The sequence below is a fragment of the Heteronotia binoei genome, chromosome 6 (genome assembly GCF_032191835.1).
Source record: "Heteronotia binoei isolate CCM8104 ecotype False Entrance Well chromosome 6, APGP_CSIRO_Hbin_v1, whole genome shotgun sequence".
NCBI classification, from domain to species: Eukaryota; Metazoa; Chordata; class Lepidosauria; order Squamata; family Gekkonidae; genus Heteronotia; species Heteronotia binoei.
Window position 1 is genome coordinate 146,575,074 of NC_083228.1, and position 15,687 is coordinate 146,590,760.

Consider the following 15,687-nt stretch of genomic DNA (forward strand, 5'->3'; position numbering starts at 1 on the left):
AGTGGGTGATGCGAAAGACCTCGGCCTGAGACCCTGCAGAGCTGCTGCCGTCTGAGCAGACAATAGGGTTGCCAATCCCCAGGTGGGGGCAGGGGATCCCCAGTTTGGAGACCCTCCCCCTGCTTCAGCGGGGGGAGGGGAGGGAAATGTCTGCTGGGAACTGTGTTATTCCCGATGGAGATTTATTCCCATAGAAAATCATGGAGAATTGATTCATGGGTATCTGGGGCTCTGGGGGGAAGCTGTTTTTTGGGGTAGTGGCACCAAATTTTCCGTATAGCATCTAATGCCTCTCCCCAAAATACCCCTCAAGTTTCAAAAAGATTGGACCAGGGGGTCCAATTCTATGAGCCCCAAAAGGTGCCCCTATCCTTCATTATTTCCTATGGAAGGAAGGTATTGAAAAGGTGTGCCGTCCCTTTAAATGTGAGGGCCAGAACTCCCTTTGGAGTTCAATTATGCTTGTCACAGCCTTCATCTTGCCTCCACCCCTAATGTCTCCTGGCTCCACCCCCAAAGTCCCCAGATATTTCTTGAATTGGACTTGGCAACCCTAGCAGACAACACTGACTGATGGGCTCCAGGGCTGGGCGGCTGCCTGAGAGCACTGAGGACTAGCACCGTCTGCAGGCTCAAAGGAAAGCTGGGATTAGGGAGGGGGGCTCAGGGGCAGAGCATCCGCTTGGCGTGCAGAAGGTCTCCTGTCCAAAGACTGAGGGGAGGAAGTGATGAGAAGGTCTCCTGAGGTCCTGCAAAGGCCTTGCCAGGTTGAGTGGACAATACTGGCCTGGATTGGGGGGGGGGGGGCTCTGATTTAGCATAAGGCAGTTCCCAGAATGCAAGGGGAAAACAGCTGCTGGGCTGCCTGCCTAGGATTCTGGGCACGGATGTGATGCTTGCGGGGGCATCCCAGAGGCTCATGACACCCCCCCCCCCACCCCCGCCTCCACCATTTCAAAGACAGATCCTCCCCCCTCGTTTGCAAGAGAAGAAACCTGCCCCCGGTGCAAGGAGGCCCCTCCCAGGCGTCTGCAACAAGGCAGGAAGGCTGCAAGGCTGAGCTCTCCCCACCTGAAGGACTTCTGAGATCCTGGAGAGGGCCCTGCCAGTCTCAGTGCACAATCCGGAGTCCGGGGCTTGAATTCAGCAGGAGGTCACAGCAGCGCAGCTCCTGAACCTCCACCCAGGGTCTGCATGCAGTGGGGAGTTTTCTCCCCGCTGCACAGATATCCTGGCGCATATGCAAATGAGCAATGCTACTGAGCCCCTGCACCTCCCCCCCACCCCGCAAAATGATCCCTGCTGACCTCCAAGGGGGAGGGGGGGGGGGCTCTGATTTCTTGTGAAGCAGCTCCATAGGTGGACATCCCAGGAAGTGCAGGGGGCTTCCGGAATTCCCAGAAGAATGCCCGGGGAAACACTTTGCAGGCTTCCTGCCTACGATTCTAGGCGCGCGTGTGTTGCTCGAGGGGGCGTCCCGGAGTTGAGCTGCGGATTCCGAGGAGGATTCACCCCCCCCCCTTCCTTCCTCCTGACGGCGGTGCGAGGCGCCCCCCCCCCCCCGACAGTCGCCTGCAAGGAGGCTCCGAGAACAAGAACCCTGCAAGGCCGACCTCGCCCCACCCACCAAAGGTACAACGTCGGGCTGAGCTGGGGGCAACCCAAAGCAGTAGAGCTCCCCCTGCAACCCAGCCGAGGCGTTTACCGGACCCCGGGGGCGCCTCTCCAAGCACGGGCTCCCCGGAGAGAAGGACGCCCCTTAGACGGGCGAGCCCTGCTGCCGCGGGCACGAGGGGGCGGCCAGAAAGAGCCGCTGCAGCCTAAACGGGGCGTCGCGAGAGCAGCAGCAGGAGGAGGAGCGCCCGTCGAAGGCAGCCCGGGCCCCGCTCCGCCTTCTCCAGCAGCGCCCCGACGGGGAGAGTTGCGCCGCAGAGGAAAGCGAGGAGGCGGCCAGGGAGGGAAGGGGCCCGAGCAGCCCCGAAGGGTCCCCGCCTTTGGGACGCAGGAGAAGGGGGGCGGCTGCAGAGATCCACTCCCGCCTTCTCCCCCCCCCCCGGGCAGAGAGAGAGCGAGGCGCCCCCCTTCCCCGTGCCATCCAGAAAGGGGGTGGGCAGGAGGAAGCGGGCTGGCCAGGCTCGGGGAGGGAGTGTCTGCACCGGGCGGCCCCCTCCCGCCTGCAGACCCCCGCCTGAGCCGCCCCCTGCCTGGAGGGAGGGAGGGAGGGAAGGAGAGAGAGAGAGAGGGGCTACGGGGAGGGGGGCACTGCAGCAGCTCCTTCCAGGGGCTACGGGGGCCCTCTCCTTCCCTCCCTCCCCCCCCCCACGTGGTGACTGGGAAGCAGCCTTGGCCCTCTCCTCCTCCCCTTGCCAATCCCCAGGTGGGCAAATGTTGCAACATAAGTGCAAAGCGCTCTTTTACTCAGTCGCTTTTGTAACTGTAATTCTAAATGTCCTTCAAAGCAAACAAACGGTCCTTAGTAGAAACTCAAACTTTCAATGTTGCCAGAAATGAAAATCTGCTGCCTTCTTGTCTTTCTGTTGAGAGACGCAGATAGCCCTATCTATGGCTGTTCCTCTTTGAAAGTGATTCAACAGGTGTAGCAGCAGCGGCATGAGTCCTAGGTTCAAGTTTATATTTCCTTTACACTTCCTCTGGCCGCTGTTTTTGCAATCCGGAACCGCGCTTGGGTAACAGCTCACATCCATATCTTATCAGTATACACAAACCGCTGCTTTGCCTAAACTCCACACCACAAGGCTCCTTATTTTCCTTAATCCCCAGGTGGGGGCAGCGGATCTTCCGGTTTGGAATCGCTCCCCCCTTCAGGGTCATCAGAAAGCGGGGTGGGGTGGGGGGTGGGGAAAGGGAAATGTCTGCTGGGCAATCCATTATCCCCTATGGAGAACAATTCATATAGGGTATAATGGAGAATTGATCTGCAGGTATCTTGGGCTTGGGGGGGGGCATGTTTTTTGAGTTAGAGGAACCAAATTTGATGCATAGCATCTGATCCCCTTATTCAAAATACCGTCCAATTTTTAAAAGGATTGGAACAGGGAGTCCAATTCTATGAGCCCCAAAAGAAGGTGCCCCTATCCTTCATGATTTCCTATGGAAGGAAGGCATTTATAAGTTGTGCTTTCCCTTTAAATGTGATGGACCCCAAGGCTGTTGAAAGAGGTACTCTTGCCTGACACTTCAGGTATGTTGAAGAGGTCACCAGTCCCCCATGTCCTTTTGGGGCTCCCGTTTACCTTGCACAGACTGAACCCACAGAATGAGAAGCTCAGGTTGTAACATCCTTAAAGACCCAAACAAAGACAGTTAACTTTTCCAAAGTACAAAGCAGGCATCTCTAAAATAGCTTGGTATGTCATATAACAAAATTATATTAAACCAGGTCTACAAACCGCAAGAAGCACTTTAGTTCTGATCCACCAGGGCAATTCTCATTCGCTTTCCTTGTGACATGTGACTGTCTCTGTATCTCTTTACAGTCAAGTGACTCAAAGCATCTCTATCCAGTCGAAGGTGACCCAAGCGAAGGGGAGGGAGATGGAAGAGCAGGACCCAGAAGGAGCTGCAGCTGGCAAGACAGCAAGCAAAGGCCCCCCTCCCACCCAAGGTGGGGGTGGTGGTGAAGGCTGGGAAAGCCCCGTGCCAGAGACACCTTCTCAGGTCACAGAGATCTCAGAGGTGCATGGCCAACACTTCTGGCAGTTCCAGTACCGTGAGGCTGATGGGCCCCGAGAGGTTTGCAGCCGGCTCCATCGACTCTGCAGCCACTGGCTGAAGCCAGAGAGGAACTCCAAGAAGCAGATGGTGGACCTGGTGATCCTGGAGAGGTTCCTAGCCCTCCTGCCCCAGGAAATGCAGCGCTGGGTCAGGGAATGTGGGCCGGAGACCAGTTCCCAGGCGGTGGCCTTGGCCGAAGGTTTCCTTCTGAGTCAGGCTGAGGAGAAGAGGCAGGCAGAGCAGGTGAGGAGGTTTCCTCCAGCTGTGTCCAATTCAAGCAAGGATATCAGACCTCTTCCTAAAGTTTCCCTGAGAGATATTTGTCCAAGTGTTAATCATTCGAATGGAAGCTTTAACAGCCTCCTTCAGCAGCCTCCTCTGCTAGAAAATTTCTTCTCTCTCTCCAGATAACTCACCAGGTCTGCTGATAGAAGAGTGCAGAGTTAGGGAGTGGGGCAGGATCCGTTGCTTGGTCTCTTTTCCAAATACCTTTCTTGGCAGTGAAGGTCTCTATTCTGTTCCATCTCTTCCCCTTCTTACTCGCTGCTCTTTCAGATGTGGGGACCATCCATGGAGAGAGAAGCCCCATTCCCTGAAGCAGAACAAGGTTCCTTGGAGGAAGGGCAGAGGGCGCAGGCCCAGGAGGGTGCCCAAGACGCCCTCTCTTGTGGTAAGGACTCGTTTTGCCCTTATATGACTGGTTCACCGCATGAATGTGATGGGCAGAGTCTTCAGGCCAGGAACAGAATTCAATACTTTCCCACAGAACACACAGCATTGAATGTCCACTAAGTGTGATTCTTCTCAAAGGGGATTAGACAAATTCATAGAGAGCAATTCCTCCTGTTAATTAGAATATCTCACCTTCCTTCCATAAGAGGAACTCGGGGTGGCTGAAAAAAGAACAGTAAAGTTAAACAAACCTGGGAAGAGCTATTCAACCGGGTGAATACAGGGAGCCTCTCCTTCTGGGGCAGCACTGAGCACCAAAAACCAGTTTGTAGGGCATGAATAATCATGGAAAAGTTCAGCTTCTGTTCCTGTTCTTATAGGGGCACCTGGCAGGCTGCTGTAGGAATTAGGTTGCTGCAGGAGAGATGACCGGCTGAGGCCTCAAACCCCAGGTTATTTGGGGGAGGGTCTTGGCACAGATACTACCCTTTATTCTCCAGAAGCGCTCAAGTGACGTCTGGGTTTTGGGCTGAATGTGAGGCTGACATGTCATGTGACGTCATTTCCACCCCCAGTCCAGACTCAAGAGCCCAGCTGGCAGGAGAAGGATTCCTGGGCGTTTGGTCTGATCCACCAGGGATGCTGTGACCTTTGGAACTCCAGAGTTTACAGGGAACATTTTCAGGTCTCACAGAAGTCTAAACTATGTTGGCAGCATTCATCACCCCCCTGAGGCTCATGGGTACTTCTCTTTTGCCTTTCCCAGAATTTAGTAAAAGAATGGGTTTATACACTGGGCAAGGTTTCCATCTCCGGGGAAGGGAGTGTGTGAAGCAAGGAACAAACAAGGCAATGGAATAGGAAGTCACAACAAACACCCTTCCTCCTTTCTCTTACTAACAGGCAGTGGAGAGATGCTGTTGAGTCATTCTGGGTGTGTGGAAACAGCTGCTTTACCTCCAGTCCAGGTAGGGGGAATGAGCAGGGGACAGCCTGGGTTCCCCCCTCCTTTCTCAGGGGGGCTTTGGCTCCTGCAGTTTCTGCAGTGGTCCAGGTGAGAGAGGCTCTGAATACCACTCCCTCGACCTCTGCCAAGACATACATCCTGTTCCATCCCAGACTGCTCCCTTCCGGAGTGCAGTCTCTCCCTGGCATCATCTCTGATGAGGGAATCTGCTTTTTCTTCCAGTGCCCCTTTTCCTTTGAGGAGGTGTCTGTCTGTTTCACCCCAGCAGAATGGGACCTGCTGGATGCAGGACAGAAAACTCTCTACAGGGAAGTCATGCAGGAGAACTATCTGAGCGTCATCTCTCTGGGTAAGGAGGATCTCCCACAAGTGCCAAAGGTGTGAATTGCTCCACATGGGATGATGCATGAACCAGGTACTTGCTGAGGGGCAACTGAGGCCAGTGTTGTGGCCATCACCCAAGCCAGAGGAGGTGTCCAGGCCAGAGCCTGTCATGTAGCAGGCACAAGCCGGTAACCCAGACATGTTCAGGGGCTCACACAAATTCCAGAGTTCAGTCCCAGAAGTCCACAAACTGAAAGTGCACAAGCCGCAGGGTCGTTACCAGAAGGGGTGAGCCGGAGAGTGTAGCCTGGAGGTCAAAGTCACAAAGCTAAAGTTAAAGTCCAAAGCTAGTCCAAGGTCCCACACGCAAAGCAGGGTCCGGAGTTGTGATGGTAGAGTGTAGCAGGAAGACTCATTGCTTCCCCAATGCGCAGGTTCCCAGCACTGGGTTTTATAGGCCCTTCCTGACAAGCCCTTGTTAGCAGCCAGCTGCTTGGGAGTCCTACTTGGGAGTCTGCAGCTCATCAGCCCCAGGGTGATAGTCAGTGGGTGACTACAGTGGGGAGGGACGGTGGCTCAGGGGTAGAGCATCTGCTTGGGAAGCAGAAGGTCCCAGGTTCAATCCCCGGCATCTCCAACTAAAAAGGGTCCAGGCAAAATAGGCGCGCAAAACCTCAGCTTGAGACGCTGGAGAGCCGCTGCCAGTCTGAGTAGACAATACTGACTTCGATGGACCGAGGGTCTGATTCAGTATAAGGCAGCTTCATATGTTCATATGTACAGTGCTCCATTCACAGGACCCCTCCCTTCTAACTAGATGTGTTTAATCTCAAAGCTTTCTTTCCCGTGCTGCCGTGCGAAACAGCAGCGTGTTCATTGTTGCAGTGAGTCATCTGGGAAAAGCCCTTTGATGGGCTCTGGGGGTTCCTGGTCCTTTCTGATAAAATCCCACACTTTTGCCTTGTTCCCTGGGGGGAGGTTCCTGGATTGCAGCAACAGGCACTGCTGGATGAGTCTCTACTTCCCCTGGGATAGCCAGCCAGCCAAGGCTCGGATCTGAATTAACCTGGAAGTCTGCCTGAGAGCGATAGAAGCAAGAGTGCTGGCTTATACTTTCTGCTTTGATATTTTTAAATCACTTGTTATTCTTTTCAGTTGCCAAGCACCATCTTCAATAAATCGTTCTGTGTTGGAAATTCATGGCATTCAGGAACCCTGCGTGGCTTCTGGCTACTGGTGTTCTGTTTTATGTCTGTTTTATCCTGAGATGAGGCAGGAATGGGGGCGAGATTGGTATTAGTAGCTCAGTCGTGGCTCTTGAGGGGGTGAGGTATCCTTAAATACTAGACACTCTGGGGAAAGGGGGGAGGTGGTTAAGATCAGGGAAGCTGGAAGAGGCTAAAAAGCCATCAGTTCTTCTTCTGCAGTCACAGAACATAAGGGAAGCCATGTTGGATCAGGCCAATGGCCCTCCAGTCCAACACTCAAGTGCCATCAGGAGGTCCACCAGTGGGGCCAGGACACTAGAAAACCTCCCACTGTTGCCCCCACCCCCAAGTACCAAGAATACAGAGCATTACTTGCCCCAGACAGAGAGTTCCAACAATACGCTGTGGTTAATAGCCACTGATGGACCTCTGCTCCATATGCTTATCCAGTCTCATCTTGAAGCTGTCTATGCTTGTAGCCACCGCCACCTCCTGTGGCAGTGAATTCCATGTGTTAATCACCCTTTGGCTGAAGGACTTCCTTTTATCACTTCTAATCCGACTGCTCAGCAATTTCATTGAATGCCCACATGTTCTCGTATTGTGAGAAATGGAGAAAAGGACTTTTTTCTCTGCCTTTTCTACCCCATGCATAATCTTGTAAACCTCTATCATGTCACCCCCCCACACCAGTCGACGTTTCTCCAAGCTAAAGAGCCTCAAGCATTTTAACCTTTCTTCATAGGGAAAGTGTTCCAATCCTTTAATCATTCTAGTTGCCCTTTCCTGTACTTTTTCAGGGCTGTAATATCTTTTCTGATGTGCGGTGAGCAGAACTGCACACAGTATTCCAAATCAGACCGTACCATCCATTTATACAGGGGCATTATGATACTGGCTGATTTGTTTTCAATTCCCTTCCTAATAATTTGCAGCATGGCGTTGGTCCTTTTCGTTGCAATCGCACACTGTCTCGACATTTTCAGTGTGTTATCTTCCGCGACCCCCAGATCTCTGTCTTGGTCAGTTTCCGCCAGTTCGCACCCATCAAGCTGTATTTATAGTTAGGATTGTTGGCCCCAATGTGCCATGTTGAACCCCATTTGCCACGTTGACACCCACTTGCCCGGCCTCGACAGATCTCTTTGGATTGCTTCACAGTCCTCTCTGATTCTCACTACCCTGAACAATTTAGCGTCAGAGATGTTTTTGGGCTTTACCTGCCTTCCCAGGTGTTAAAGGGATCTCTTTCTTTATTCCAGCAGAGGATGGTCAGAGAAATGAGGGGCGTCACCAACTTCTCCAGCACTTGCCAGATCGTGTTCAAGAGTTGAAAGTAAACAACAGAAATGATGGCAGACCTAAGAGAAAGGAAGGCAGCCGTATGGTTGAGAAGAGTGAAGGAAGAAGGTTTAATGTACATTTTCCAAAGAGAATTAAGGTATGTACATCCATTCAGTGTAACAAGTGCTTCAAAAATAGATCACAGCTCCTTGTGCAGCAAAGAGTACACAGAGGCAAGAAACCTTTTGAATATTCAAAGCTTGGAAAAAAATTCAGTCACAGTAGCACTCTTCAACAGCATCAGAGAACCCAAACAGGGGAGAAACCTTTTGAATGCTCACAGTGTGGTAAGAGATTCAGTCACAGTAGCCATCTTCAACGGCATCAGAGAACTCACACAGGGGAGAAACCTTTTGAATGCTCACAGTGTGGAAAGAGATTCAGTCAGAGTGGCCATCTTCAACAGCATCAAAGAACCCAAGCAGGGGAGAAACCTTTTCAATGTTCGGAGTGTGGAAAGAGATTCAGTCACAGTGGCACTCTTCAACTGCATCAGAGAACCCACACAGGAGAGAAACCTTTTGAATGCTCAGAATGTGGGAAGAGATTCATGGCCATCTTCAACGGCATCGGAGAACCCACACAGGAGAGAAACCTTTTGAATGCTCACAGTGTGGAAAGAGATTCATCGACCATAGCAGTCTTCAACAGCATCTAAGAACCCACACAGGGGAGAAACCTTTTGAATGTTCACAGTGTGGGAAAAGATTCAGTAGGAGTGGCGATCTTCAAATGCATCAGAGAACGCACACAGGGGAGAAACTTTTTGAATGTTCAGAATGTGGGAAGAGATTCAGTCGGAGTGGCACTCTTCTGCTTCACCAGAGAACTCACACAGGAGAGAAGCCTTTTGAATGCTCAGAGTGTGGGAAGAGATTCAGTAACGGTGGTGATCTTCGAAAGCATCAGAGAACCCACACAGGGGAGAAACCTTTTGAATGTTCAGAATGTGGGAAGAAATTCCGTCTCAGTGGCACTCTAAAACTGCATCAGAGAACCCACACAGGGGTGAAACCTTTTGAATGTTCAGAGTGTGGAAAGAGATTTGGTCGAAATGGCACTCTCAAACTGCATCAGAGAACCCACACAGGGAAGAAACCTTTTAAATGTTTGGAGTGTGGAAAGAGATTCAGTGAGAGTGGCACTCTAAAACTGCATGAGAGAACTCACACAGGGGAGAAACCTTTTGAATGTTTAGAGTGTGGAAAGAGATTCAGTCGCAAGTGGCACTCTTCTAGAGCATCAGAGAACACACACGGGGGAGAAATCTTTTGAATGTTCAGAATGTGGGAAGAGATTCAGTCACAGTGCGACTCAAAAACGGCATCAGAGAACCCACACAGGGAGAAACCTTTTAAATGTTCAGAGTGTGGAAAGACATTCAGTTGCAGTGGCCATCTTCAACGTCATCAGAGAACCCACACAAGGGAGAAACCTTTTGAATGCTCAGAGTGTGGAAAGACATTCGGTTGCAGTGACCATCTTCAGCGGCATCAGAGAACCCACCCAAGGAAGAAACCTTTTGAATGTTCAGAGTGTGGGAAGAGATTCAGTGAGCATAGCAGGCTTCGACAGCATCTAAGAACCCACACAGCGGAGAAACCCTTTTGAATGCTCACAGTGTGGGAAGAGATTCAGTCAGAGTGGCCATCTTCAACAGCATCAGAGAACCCACACAGAGGAGAAACTTTTTGAATGTTCAGAATGTGGGAAGAGATTCAGTCGGAGTGGCACTCTTAAACGGCATCAGATAACCCACACAGGGGAGAAACCTTTTGAATGCTCAGAGTGTGGAAAGAGATTCAGTCAAAGTGGTGCTCTTCGAAAGCATCAAAGAACCCACACAGGGGAGAAACCTTTTGAATGCTCAGAGTGTGGAAAGAGATTCAGTCAGAGTGGCACTCTTCAACTACATTGTAGAACTCACACAGGAGAGAAACCTTTTGCGTGCTCAGAATGTGGGAAGAGATTCAGTCGGAGTGGCCATCTTCAACGGCATCAGAGAGTCCACACAGGGGAGAAACCATTTGTGTGCTCAGAGTGTGGAAAGAGATTCAATCAGAGTGGCACTCTTCAACTGCATCAGAGAACCCACACAGGGGAGAAACCTTTTGAATGTTTGGAGTGTAGAAAGAGATTCAGTCGGTATGACACCCTTCAGCTACACCAGAGAAACCACACAGGGGGAAAAATTCTTTGAATGCTTGGAGGGTGGAAAGTGTTTCATTTGGCATGGATATCTTTGACACCATCTAAGAATCCACAAAAGTAGAAACCATGTAATGGCTTTGGCTATTAAAAAGGGTCTTCTAGAAAGCTTGAATGTACGCATTAATTTTACCCTAAGCTGGAAAAAATATTAAAAATGCTCAGACTGCGACAGGAACTTTAGCCATGTTTGGAGCCCTTGAACACATCCCACTGTCCCGCATGCTGTTAAAGGGACACCGCGCTTTTTCCTTCCAGGCAGTTGGCAACCCTAGATTAAGTGTTTCTTTATTAATCAGAAAACTCCACTAAGGAAAAGTCAGAGCTCATTAAAGAGATTATTATTTGTTGCTGGCAAATCCGAGTTTGTGTATTCAGATATTCTAGTTGGGGCAAAATCGCCAGACTGCCTCTTCCCACAACAGCTCTGCACCTCTGGGTGTGGTCTTCCACAAGAAGAAGAAGAAGATATTGGATTTATATCCCGCCCTCCACTCCAAAGAGTCTCAGAGCGGCTCACAATCTCCTTTATCTTCCTCCCCCACAACAGACACCCTGTGAGGTGGGTGGGGCTGCAGAGGGCTCTCACAGCAGCTGCCCTTTCAAGGACAACCTCTGCCAGAGCTATGGCTGACCCAAGGCCATTTCAGCAGGTGCAAGTGGAGGAGTGGGGAATCAAACCCGGTTCTCCCAGATAAGAGTCCGCACACTTAACCACTACACCAAACTGGCTCTCCTGCAAATGGGCAAACCTACAAATGGGCAAAATCAACAACCACCCATTCACCTGTTGGGGGAGCGGCCTGCCTGAAGAGGTCAAGAAACTGTGCAAAACTGACTAGATCAATAGAGCTTTTCTACTCAGGCAGGAGACTCTTAACTGTCCAAAATGACTCACAAAGTTAATGTGGAGAAATAATTAGGGACTGTGGTCTGAGCTACTCTGCTTAGCTTACTGAACCCAGGATCCCGCGAAGGAATTTTTGTATCATTTAATGTGTCATGGTAAGACCAACATTTTGCTTCAGCTCTGATTTTATTTCATTTTATTAGAGGTCTGATTGGTTCTACAACCCTGATTCCTATTACTGAATGCCGCATCACTGTGTTCATTGTACTGACTTACAATCTCTGACTCTTTTAAAAGAGGCCTGTCATTCAGAGACCTGACAGACAAGCAGACTTCCTGAAGCATTGCTGGAATGTTCCCTGACTTCTCTGGGCTAATTTTTTACTCTCTCTTGATTTCCTGCCTAGCTCTGTGTTGGCTGACCAAGTGTCTCAGCAACAACAGCAAAGGTTTTTTTGTTTTTTTGTTTGTTTTTAACCTCGGGGACTTTATAAGTGCCAAGTTGGCCCTTAAAAGGCACCCTGAATCTCTTCCTTGATTTGAAAATAAATAGTTATGGAAATAGTTCGTTTATTTGCTTCTGTGCTCAGAAGCTAGTAAAAGGTTCAGAAGCAGACAAGACAGTCCTGCAGTTCCTGGAGAGGATACAACATAAGAACATAAGAGAAGCCATGTTGGATCAGGCCAGTGGCCCATCCAGTCCAATACGCTGTGTCACACAGTGGCCAATACACACACACACACACACACACTGTGGCTAATAGCCACTGATGGACCCTCTGCTCCATATTTTTATCCAATCCCCTCTTGAAGCTGGCTATGCTTGTAGCTGCTGCCACCTCCTGTGGCAGTGAATTCCACATGTTAATCACCCTTTGCGTGAAGAAGTACTTCCTTTTATCTGTTTTAACCTGACTGCTCAGCAATTTCATTGAATGCCCACGAGTTCTTGTATTGTGAGAAAGGGAGAAAAGTACTTCTCTCTCTACCCTCTCCATCCCATGCATAATCTTGTAAACCTCTATCATGTCACCCAGCAGTCGATGTTTCTCCAAGCTAAAGAGCCCCAAGCGTTTTAACCTTTCTTCATAGGGAAAGTGTTCCAACCCTTTAATCATTCTAGTTGCCCTTTTCTGGACTTTTTCCAGTGCTATAACATCCTTTTGAGGTGTGGTGACCAGAATTGTACACAGTATTCCAAATGAGACCGCACCATCAATTTATACAGGGGCATTATGAAACTGGCTGATTTGTTTTCAGTTCCCTTCCTAATAATTCCCAGCATGGTGTTGACCTTTTTTATTGCAATCGCACACTGTCTTGACATTTTCAGTGAGTTATCTACCACGACCACAAGATCTCTCTCTTGGTCAGTCTCTGCCAGTTCACACCCCATCAACTTGTATTTGTAGCTGGGATTCTTGGCCCCAATGTGCATGACTTTGCACTTGGCCACATTGAACCTCATCTGCCGCGTTGATGCCCACTTCACCCAGCCTCAACAGGTCCCTTTGGAGTTCCTCACAATCCTCTCTATTTCTCACCACTCTGAACAGTTTAGTGTCATCTGCAAGAAGGAGAGAAACACTGAAGTCCTCCAGTATCTTCCTTGTGGGATCTGGCTTTGCTTGCAGGAGAGCTGGAGGACGGGGGCTTGAGAAGCCAGACTGGGGGGTGCCTGGATGGGGAAAAGAGAGGAGGGGGGTTGGGAGGAAAAGCTGACCCAGGCTAAGCAACCCTGCAAGGGGGGTCCCCCTCCATCCCACATACTGAAGAAGGCCTGAAAGAAGGTCAGGCTGGCCTCCAGGGAGGGTGGGGAAATGATCCAGATGTGCATAATTTGCAAAAAGCCAGGAGAGTAGGTGCCTTCCAACTTCCTCAGGCAGGCCATATCAGAAGGTTGGGGCCACAGCAGAGAAGGCACACGCGTGGTCAGTTGTTTATTCTGCCCGTTGGCAGGGTGGCAGCTAGTGGAGGCCCTACTCAGATGACCTGGAGAGGTGGAGAAAGGGAGCAGACCATGAGGGACAAAGGGGACAACTTCCCCAAGATCCCCGCCCATATAGTCAAGGTTGCCAAACTCCAGGTGGTGGCTGGAGTCAGAGATCTCCCAGGATGAGTGATTTCCAGGCAACTGAAATCAGTTAACCTGGAGAATATTACTGCTTTGGATCCTGTGGCATTCTGCCCCACTGAACCCCCCCCCTCCCCAGGCACCCCCCCCCCAAATGTCCAGGTATTTCCAACCCTGAAGCTAGCAACCCTAGGAAAAACACTTGTGGTGATCTATTTATGAAAAGTCCCGCACCATGAAGGTTGAGGAAGATACTGTTAGGCTCTTGTCTACTCATTCATCTGTTTCAAACCCTTCTAGGCCATCTTTCCACCCCCATACTGTCCCCAGGGGGGCAAACATCAAACCATTTAAGCAGCTCAGCATTAAGACTACATTCGAAGTGAGGTGTATACATTAAATAATTACGTAAAAATTCATTTTCAAAATCCAGCCTCCAAAGCCGCCGTTTCCTCCAGGGGAACTGATCTCTGTTGTCTGGAATCAGTTGTAGTCCTGGGAGATACCCAGGCCCCACCTGGAAGTTGGCAACCTGACTCACCCTCCAGCAGCTAATTTTGGCTCTTGCTGCTGTTGCTTCTTTCTCCAGGCAGACTCCTTGTGATTTTTTTTTGCTTCTAGTTTGTCAAGGGGGGGGGGAGAACCGTAATTCTTCCGAAGACTCCCTGCAAGTCCCATTTCCTCCACAGCCCCCCGCCATCGCAGGGAGGGGCATTTGCATTGGGGCTCAAATACCCAGTCTCTTCCCCCTGGACCTGCAAGGGCGCCAGAATGAACATATGAAGCTGCCTTCTACTGAATCAGACCCTGGGTCCATCAAAGTCAGTATTGTCTACTCAGACTGGCAGCTGCTCCCCTTCCAAGTGGGCTTCTTGCATGCAGATAGAAGCATTTATTTTCCACTGTCAACCCGCGTCTGAGGCATGGTGTCCTTCCCCAGGAACCCAGAAGAAAGTCCTTTTGAGATGGAAAAAATATGCCAGGAGACCAGTACCATGGTTGCTGATTTTTTGAAACCTTAATTAGGCGTTTGTTCATCGGGGCCCAGATAATAGGAAGTAGGAGGCGATACAATTATGTTATAAAAGAAAATGCCATTTAAAACTATAAACATTTAAATTTAGTATAAAATCAAGGATCGACTAAAGAAATAAAAGATCTTGTCAATTCTTAGTTTTCCCCCTATGCCGACTCACCCGACCTATGCAATTTGATTAATAATATTAATAATTTTTAATTTATATCCCACCCTCCCTGCTGAAGCAGACTCAGGGCGGCTTTCATGACATAAAATGCAAACATTACAATAATAAAATACACTAATTACATAACAATTGTATTTCTCAATTAAAATATACTATTACATTTAAACCATCAATTCAAACGATCGCATTTAAAACGAACAAATTAATTTGGTGCTACAATCCTGATGTTACTCATCATGACACAGTTTTACGTGACATCGGTAAAATAATTCCACATTAAGAAAAAGCCAGCTGGAAGAGGATGGTCTTGCAGGCCCGGCGGAACTGGTTGAGGTTTCACTGATTAAAGTGGAATAAACAAGGAAATAATATTTGTTGAGGTGCATACAAGTAGAGTAGAGACATATTTGTTTAAAGATAACACAACTCTTACTTTCGAGCTCCATAGTCACAAGGTGCATTAGCAACTGAGGCTCGTCCAGATTGGGAAGTGACAACTGTGGGGAAACTGTTTGTGTGTTTATAGCACTCCGGATGCAGCCTTGATGCTTTGTGAAATCCTGAAGAATACTTCTCCAGGCCGCTTTGACCAGGGATCCTGGAGGTTTTTGCCACCTTCTGGGCATGGAGCAGGGGTCACTGGGGATGTGTTGGTGGGGGAGGGAGGGATTGTGAAGTTCCTGCCTTGTGCAGGGGGTTGGACTAGATGACCCTGGAGGCCCCTTCCCACTCAGTGATTCTATGATGCTAAAATAAAATTAGGATTTGGCTGCTATCTATCCAATGTGTCCACAATGTATTCAGGTGTAGGTAGGTTTTCTCCCATATCTAGCAGAGAACCTTCACTTTCTGGGATCCTGATGAATTCTGTGTAGCTCCAAAGCTCACATAAGAATCAGCCAGAAGACCACTTCATATGTAGAAAAAGAAGATGGTGTTGGATTTCTATCCTGCCCTTCACTAGGAGTCTCAGAGTGGCTTACAATCTCCTTTCCCTTCCCTTCCCTTCCCCACAACAGACACCCCAAGAGGCAGGTGCGGCTGAGAGAGGTCTGAGAGAACTGCTCTTGAGAGAACAGCTCTGAAAGAACTTGTGAGTG

General features: G+C 49.6%; 1 pseudogene; it reads left to right on the forward strand.

Moving 5' to 3' along the window:
• The first annotated feature begins 1,405 nt into the window (after positions 1 to 1,405).
• On the forward strand, positions 1,406 to 10,372 carry LOC132574405 (oocyte zinc finger protein XlCOF6-like; annotated as a pseudogene).
• Positions 10,373 to 15,687: the final 5,315 nt, after the last annotated feature.